General features: G+C 42.2%; 1 long non-coding RNA gene across 1 annotated transcript; it reads left to right on the plus strand.

The window, feature by feature from the left end:
• Positions 1-2843: 2843 nt before the first annotated feature.
• Positions 2844-7256, plus strand: LOC138975642 (uncharacterized). The gene is made up of 2 exons (XR_011458703.1): positions 2844-4054; positions 6376-7256. It is a non-coding gene; the product is annotated as an uncharacterized lncRNA (long non-coding RNA).
• The last annotated feature ends 214 nt before the right edge of the window (positions 7257-7470 follow it).

The following is a 7470-nucleotide window of genomic DNA, read 5'->3' on the forward strand; positions in this document are numbered from 1 at the left end:
AGTGCTGCAGTTGGTTTTGCCAGAACCATTGCGCCAGTCTGTGTTTGAGAGTGTTCATACCTCGGGGCACCAAGGGGTGGAGAGGACGGCCCGATTGTTGCAAGAAAGATGCTATTGGCCAGGCATGTTTGCCGATGTAGGGCGTTGGGTTGAGCAGTGTGAGCGTTGTAACGTTGCCAAGATGCCTCACATCAAAACGCGTGCGCCCTTGGGACATTTGATAGCGACAAGACCCTTGGAAGTTGTGGCAATTGACTTTACAGTCCTTGACAAGGCCTCGGATGGTCGTGAAAATGTTTTGGTTATCACGGATGTGTTTACGAAGTTTACTGTTGCTGTACCAACACGTGATCAGAAAGCAACCACTGTAGCCAAAGCCCTTGTGAAAAACTGGTTTCAACAGTACGGGATACCTTCGCGGATACACTCCGACAATGGTAGAAACTTTGAGGGGTCAGTCATCAAGGAGTTGTGCGCCTTGTATGGGATCAAGAAATCCAGAACAACCCCGTATCATCCGCAGGGCAATGCCCAATGTGAACGGTACAATCGGACGATGCATGATTACTTGCGTACTCTGCCTCCAGAGAAAAAACGCAAATGGCCTGAGTACTTGCCAGAACTCGTCTACACATACAATGTGACACCGCACTCCTCATGTCACATCAGCCCTTACCAGCTGCTCATCGGTAACTGACTGGGTTCATGAACATCAGGAACAGTTGCGTGTAGCACAAGAGCATGCACAGAAACAACAGCAGAGGGCAGCATCCGAACGCAAGTTGAAGCACGATCGGAAAGTACACGCTGAAAAGTTGAGCGTCGGGGATGTTGTTTTGTTGCGTGATCACCCACTAGGCCGTAACAAAATACAGGCTTATGGAAAACAGAAAAGTACAGAGTACGCGTTGTGCCAGAAGAAGATGGTGCTCCGGTTGTTGTAGAACCCGTTCGAGGCGGAGAGTTGAAAAGAGTACACAGAAATGAGGTCAGAAAATGTAAGGCACCTGTACCAATGCCTAGGCGTCGCCCAGTAGTCTTGCCAAATTGTGATGAGCGACCAAAAACTGATGCTGTTGGTGATGACTGCACCTCAGATTCACGGTCAGAGACAGAAAGTGAGAGTGAGACTCCGGTAGTAAGGAGGAGCAATAGAAGGACAGCAGGCAAACACTCTAACTTGTACAAGGAACCCCGCACAGTGCATTCGCGTGCAGTTGACGTACTCCCTCGGTTCCTTCGGATCATGGGAACATTATTGGATTCTTAGGGAGTGGGTTCAAGTAAAGTTGGGGAGCAGCTGTTCTGTTTTGCCTATTGTTTAGTGCAGGTTAGGCATGTAAATATGTTCTAAGGTTTAATTTGTTGTTTAAATTTGTTTTTTGACATTTTCAATTTTTGTTAATGCCATCACCAAGAGATAACTGAGCATGAGGATAGATTTTTAGGGTAGTATTAATCAGCCTGTTTTGTCCGCCCTTGGTGCATGTTGTTTAGCTTTAAATAGCACTCGACATTTGAGGTCTAGGAGTTGGTCTGCAGGTCTGGAGAGTATGAACCTGTAAGTTGGTTGCTGTGACTTGTATGTACAGTGTCGGTACTGTAAAAGGCTGGACTGTTAAGAGGTAGGCCTATAAGAACACAAGTGATGGATAGTAGTACTTTCAGAAGGGTCTCTGTGGTTTGGCTAGTTCTAGTTTTATCGTTGTTCTCTGCCTCAATGTTTAGAGTAACAGTTGTTATTTTTCGAAACTATATTAACTTGGATCATTTCCTTTTGTTATTCAATGAGAATCCCCCCCCCCACCTCCCATCTCCTGATCTGTATCATCAGCATGTTGAAGTCTTTGTTAGCATTGTTAAGGTAATAGTTTCGGTACAGTCAATGCATCTTTAAATAGTGGTTGACATGTAGGTTCGAAATGTGTTACTCTGGATTAGCTTTTGTGACTGAGACTTGCGACGGCTGAAGATATAAGATAGCCTATTTTAGTTTTGATTGGTTGTTGAAACTTCTTTGATGGTTAGGGTTTAACATCACGTTTTTGTTTCCAAGACATGCCTTCAGGAGAAGTCATGCTAAGTTGGGGAGAATTTGGTGAGTGAGAGAAATCTGTATTGACATTGTGTGACTGTGTCAATAGAGTTATTATTTCTAGCGCCTGTATTGCGTCGTAGGCTGTCATCATAGGTATGACGTAGGTTTCAGGGTTTCGTCATTCAAAGGCAGGGGTGTCAGCTTGTGTCTATTGGTTACTTCTGCGTGTTAGATTTGGATGAAACACACAGATTATGCCTTTGTTTGAATATTCCTGAATGGGGAATGTTTACTTTTGTTCTTAATAAGTTAAATTAATTTAGATCGTATTGATAAAAGAATGTTTGGGTTGGTGACGCATAATCAAGCAGCCTCATATAGGGCCCTCTACCCCCTTCCCCGACTAATATGAGTAAAAGTTGAAATGAACTCGCCCAACGTTGAAACAAACGCGCACTTGTGACCTGGTACTGGCAGAGAAAAGCATGTCAAGCTTTGCCGGAATTTGGATGAATTATGCATTGTGGATTTTGTGCATTTGTGAAGTGAAACAGTGTGTGTTGGTGTGTACCAACTGGACTGATCGGGTGATGGAGTGGGTGATGGCTGTATTTCCTGGATTTTGAATGCTGTTGTGAACCAAGGAGTTTTGTTTCGTGTACAGAGATGATGTAGATCAGGTGAGAATAGACCTTTTGTTATCGGTACACCTTCTTTGGAATTGGCACAATAATTTGATGTGTAACTAACAACAGAAGAGAAGGCCAATGATAAGATTGAGAAAACCAAACATGCATGATGTATTCTAATACTGGAACTTGAATAATTGTAATTGTGGTTATGATGACTGTGTGAAATGATACTTTGATATGAATTGTCGTTTCGGTAATTACTGTGTAGCCAAGTGGCGTACCCCGTCTCTCTGTGTGTGATTATCTCCTGCCCGACCCAGTTGCCTCCCCTGTCTATAGCTATTCCCTGTGTGTGTGTGCTAGTTACATTGGGTTTACCTTTAAAAAATGCCCTTTGTGCTAAATCCCTAACTTGAAATGATGAAAAGCAGCAGCGTAACCTCTAACCATCAGTGCCTAAGGAGTGACTAAATAATACCTGGTTGTCTTTGTGCATTGTACTTTATTGTGTGTTTACTATCGTAGGGTAGACCCCGACCGGATGCATTTCTAATCTCTTATCTCAGATTTAGGTGGTCGTTATGTAATGTGCCGCTCGTTGGACTCGGCGTTTTGTCAAGTGGGTGTCATTTCTTTTGACAGGGTACATCATAGAAGATGCCAGGTGGCTTGAAGGTTTTAGTCTCTTACACCCCCCCCCCCTTCTGTGTATCAGCTTTGACACTGCTTGTAATCTAATGAGCCTTATCCGGTGTGCGTAATATTTCCGGTGCGTGACACCGACACGGCTTCATGCCTCGGTAACGATCCCTTTCATTGGGCAGGCATTTTAAGTAGAACGCCCCCCGTTGTCTGACACCAGGTAGCCTCCCCATTGGCTTATCACCACAGGGGATCGGAAGTGACCTGTCTTTAAAAGAGCGAACATTTAGAGTAGAGCAGAAATAATTCTTACCAAGAAACATCTTAACTACTTTTCATTTTAACAAATTCCACAGAGCATTATCAACTCAACCCCACCCCCTGCCCTCCTCTCCTTATTTTTTGTTTCTTTCTTTCCTCTTTTTGAAAGCGGACAAACACTCAAGTCCTTAATGGCTCAAAACCGTAGGACTTTTAATATTAATTTTAACGTAGAGCAGAAAACGCGATTTGTGACACTGCGAGCTGGGTGCTCCATGTGTGTTGTCGGTAGCCGTTGAACGTGTCGAAGCTCTGCTCTAATTTGTCGTGAACCGGTCTAGTGTAGTTTGGCGCGAAGTTAGTAAGCGGTCGACTTGTGGTTTTCATTCCGAGACCTGTCTCTTTCAGTCTTTGTGTTTCGCGACTAGGCGTCAGCAGCAGAGTTTGTGTTTCTTTCAAGTGTGCTCACTGAGGAGAATCTGTAAGTAACTAAATGCTTTATTCATTCCTTATGCTGTATTCTTTCCTTATGCTCTATTCTTATGTTTCATTTGATGCTATGATGTTTGCATATATGTACATTTTGACGCTGATTTGGTCCCGGGCGATGTCCGACCGGTCTCGCGTCAGAGTTGATGACGCCATTTTGATCTAGCGGAGAGATGTGTTTTCTAGATCAGTTTCTAATTACTTTTATGATTTGGCGCTGAAATTGAGCGTTAATAACTTCTAATATTTGATGACCAGTTGTTCTAAAGCTGTTTTAGAGTCTTGTAAATTAAAGACTCGTAAGAATCAAGTAAGGCAGACTCGTTCTCATACGTTTCGTTTTCGCTGAGAAAAAGCCTGTCTCGCAATATTTTATGTCGAGAAGACCCATGTGTATCGTTGCGATCTTTTTCCCATTTTCATCACATATTATTTCTGGAGATCAGTAAAGTCTGAGTAGTAGTCGGTTAAAAGTCCAAAGTTAAGCCCTCCGTGCCATTGGCCCGTAAAGCTACCTATTTACGATTTAGGCGCAGAAACCCCTACAATTGATGAACGGGAAATATGGTTGACACATATATTTTGGGTAATGAACTCGATGAGAAAGCCTGTCTCACCATATGTTTAAGTCGAGTAGACCTATGTTAGATCTCCTTTTTTACAAGGACAGTTTAATAACGATGAAGTCCGGTAAGGTAAGTCGAACCTTTCTCAGATTTCGGTTTTCGATGAGAAGGGATTTGAATACTTTGCTGGACGGAATTCCGCTTCGTAGCCAGTTTGTTGAGGAACAAAGAAGTTCTCAGTTTTCGCTTCGCTGAGGATCGTTCTTTGTTTCCAGTACTGTAACTGTAACTTTGTAGGCGAAGTGTACAACAAAATGACATGCTTTATGAAGTTTTGTGATGCGTTACGTTTCATATGTTTGATCATGTTGCTGCATTTCAAGCCGTATGTCGTTGACGGTTGATTGGCTGATGTAAGAGTAGTGTCCGCCATTTTTGACCGGCGTCCCCCGTGTAATGATGTCAGAGCGCCCCCATTACCCTAGGTCCGCCCCTGATACACAGGTACATGGCTTACCTTCCCTGTCTTTTGTCTGGCTTTGTGTGAGCCAGTCATGTTATGTATTCTGTCCTGTGTCACTCTACTGGTTCTACTCTGTTTGTCACATGCATTTTCATACTCTGATATTTTGCTAGTCTTCATTTGTATTACCCTTTTACCTGTACATAATCTTATGAGTTTTGATTACCATTCCTTTGATGAATTCAGGCATGAGAATGATAGAGCTCTTCTGAGTTAAGATCTCAGACAATAGGAAGATATTGTCTACAGGATGCACAATTTTGACTGTTAATTCTCAGGTTGCACTTTAAAGGCGCTTGCCTGCAGAAGAGCTTAGCGACTGATAGAACTTAACATTTAGTGCAGTCGCATAGGTTCATAACAGACTTTTAATCTAAAGCGTTATGATTTAGTCGCGCTTTCCTGTAAAGTAATAGACTGTTGTCTAACGCTTCATTTTGACGCATGGGAGCTTGCGCTTACCCCATGCCTGAGTTATCTTTCTTATTCTTGTCGTTATTATTCAACTCGATGAAGATGTGTCTTCATGGCGATGAACACGCTTAATAATAACAATTATTTTGCAGTTGCGGTTCATGCAGTTGGTTAACTTATGTAGAGCATTTTCCTATGCAAGGCTTAGGCCTTAAGGCCCGTCCAGACACTCCCGGCCGACCCTGTCCACATTTGACTTATGCTCAAAACGGCGCACCGCGTCGTGCTATGATCGCGAAGCGTTATTTGCAGAAGAATAGCGCGTGTTCTAATTTCTATGACACAGACATAGAACGACGGAAATTTGACCAATCAGAGCAAACCAGAGCGATGACGTCAGCTGCTCGCGGCGCGGCAGTCGAATGCAACTGAACCTTCTTGTCAGGTGACCCGCTTGACTGATACCGCGTTGTGAAAAGAATCGTCGATGTGTGGCCACTCGGCAAATCCCGCGCGACGCACAAAACGGCCTGCGGCGCATAGAGCGTAAAACGGCGGCCAAGTCTGGACAGGGCTTAAGGGAAGATGTTGGTTACTTCCCTTGACATTAGCTGTTGTGGAGTTGGTTAACTCACTGTGGATTCTCTTTCAGAGAATGCTGTGTCTGCAGGATTGTGGCTGTATTGTTACTTGTCTATATTTGTCATGATTATTTTGACAAATGATACATTCATTGATTTATGCTTTGTATTATGTCATGTGTGACTTAGAAGGCATGTTGTTTATAATTGTATTTTCTTTTCTTCTTAGTGCCTTCTTCTTTACACTGCTTTCTGGTTTACACCAGAAATTCTGGTTTCATATTCATAGTTTATATTTCTGGTTGCTACCAGAATAAGAATAATCCTTTTTTCCCTGCTTTCTGGCAAATATTGTTTCTTGTTTGCACCAGAAATACATATATTGTTTCTGATTCTGGTACTGGTAGATACCAGAACTCATAGTTCCTATTTTTGGCTACTAGAATAATTCATAATTGCTATTTCTGGTTTTATGTAAGCATTGCTATTTCTTGTATTAGAGTTCTGTTTATTGTTTCTATTTTATAACTTATAGCATTGTTTCTAGTTGCAACCAAATTTAGCTAAACTGTTTTGGAATATTTATGATTTAGATAAGCTAACTGAGTGGTTATTTTTAGTTACAATTCCTTCAATAAAAGATAAGTTAAAGCAACCTCTGTCTTCGGTGTCTTAATTGTATGCTCCTCTGCCTGTGCTATATATCCTTGTCCTTCCACCCGACATTCCCACAACTGACTTTGCTTTTACTTTTTGTTTTCCCAGCCGAGCGGACTCTTGGTGGGATAGCGTGTTTATTTCCGTGTTTATTACCGTGTTTATTGTCGTGTTCATTACCGTGGGTTTTTCTAGAGCGTGTTGTGTGTTGGTAGAGCACACACTAGTGACTTTATAGTGTTGTGGCAACAGAACTTTTTCGTAGTAGAGATTTGCCTCAAGCTACTTTTGATTGAGTGCGGAGTATGTGTTTCCACCTTTTTCAGACTAAGTGTTGAAAGTGTTTATTGGAAAAGTAGCATTAGTCTGACGAACCTATTTTTAACTTTTATTTTAAATGCTTGGTGATTGTGTGCGTGAGTGTTATGCAATAAAAGAGGACAGAGAACATTATTCAATGCATTCATCGAACTTTTATTGTTTGTGTATTCTCTCCCTCTCTCGCTTCTAATTGCCAACACCCGCATGCGCTCCACCAGAAATATAATCATCCTAATAGCCTGTTAAACGCTGAGTGTTCTTTTGAAAGATGTACAGTTGTACATTTTCCGGTATACAATTACAGTTTTTTTCCAAATTGTGGGGGAAAAAAGCATCACAACAATTC

The sequence above is a fragment of the Littorina saxatilis genome, linkage group LG9 (assembly GCF_037325665.1).
Source record: "Littorina saxatilis isolate snail1 linkage group LG9, US_GU_Lsax_2.0, whole genome shotgun sequence".
NCBI lineage: Eukaryota > Metazoa > Mollusca > Gastropoda > Littorinimorpha > Littorinidae > Littorina > Littorina saxatilis.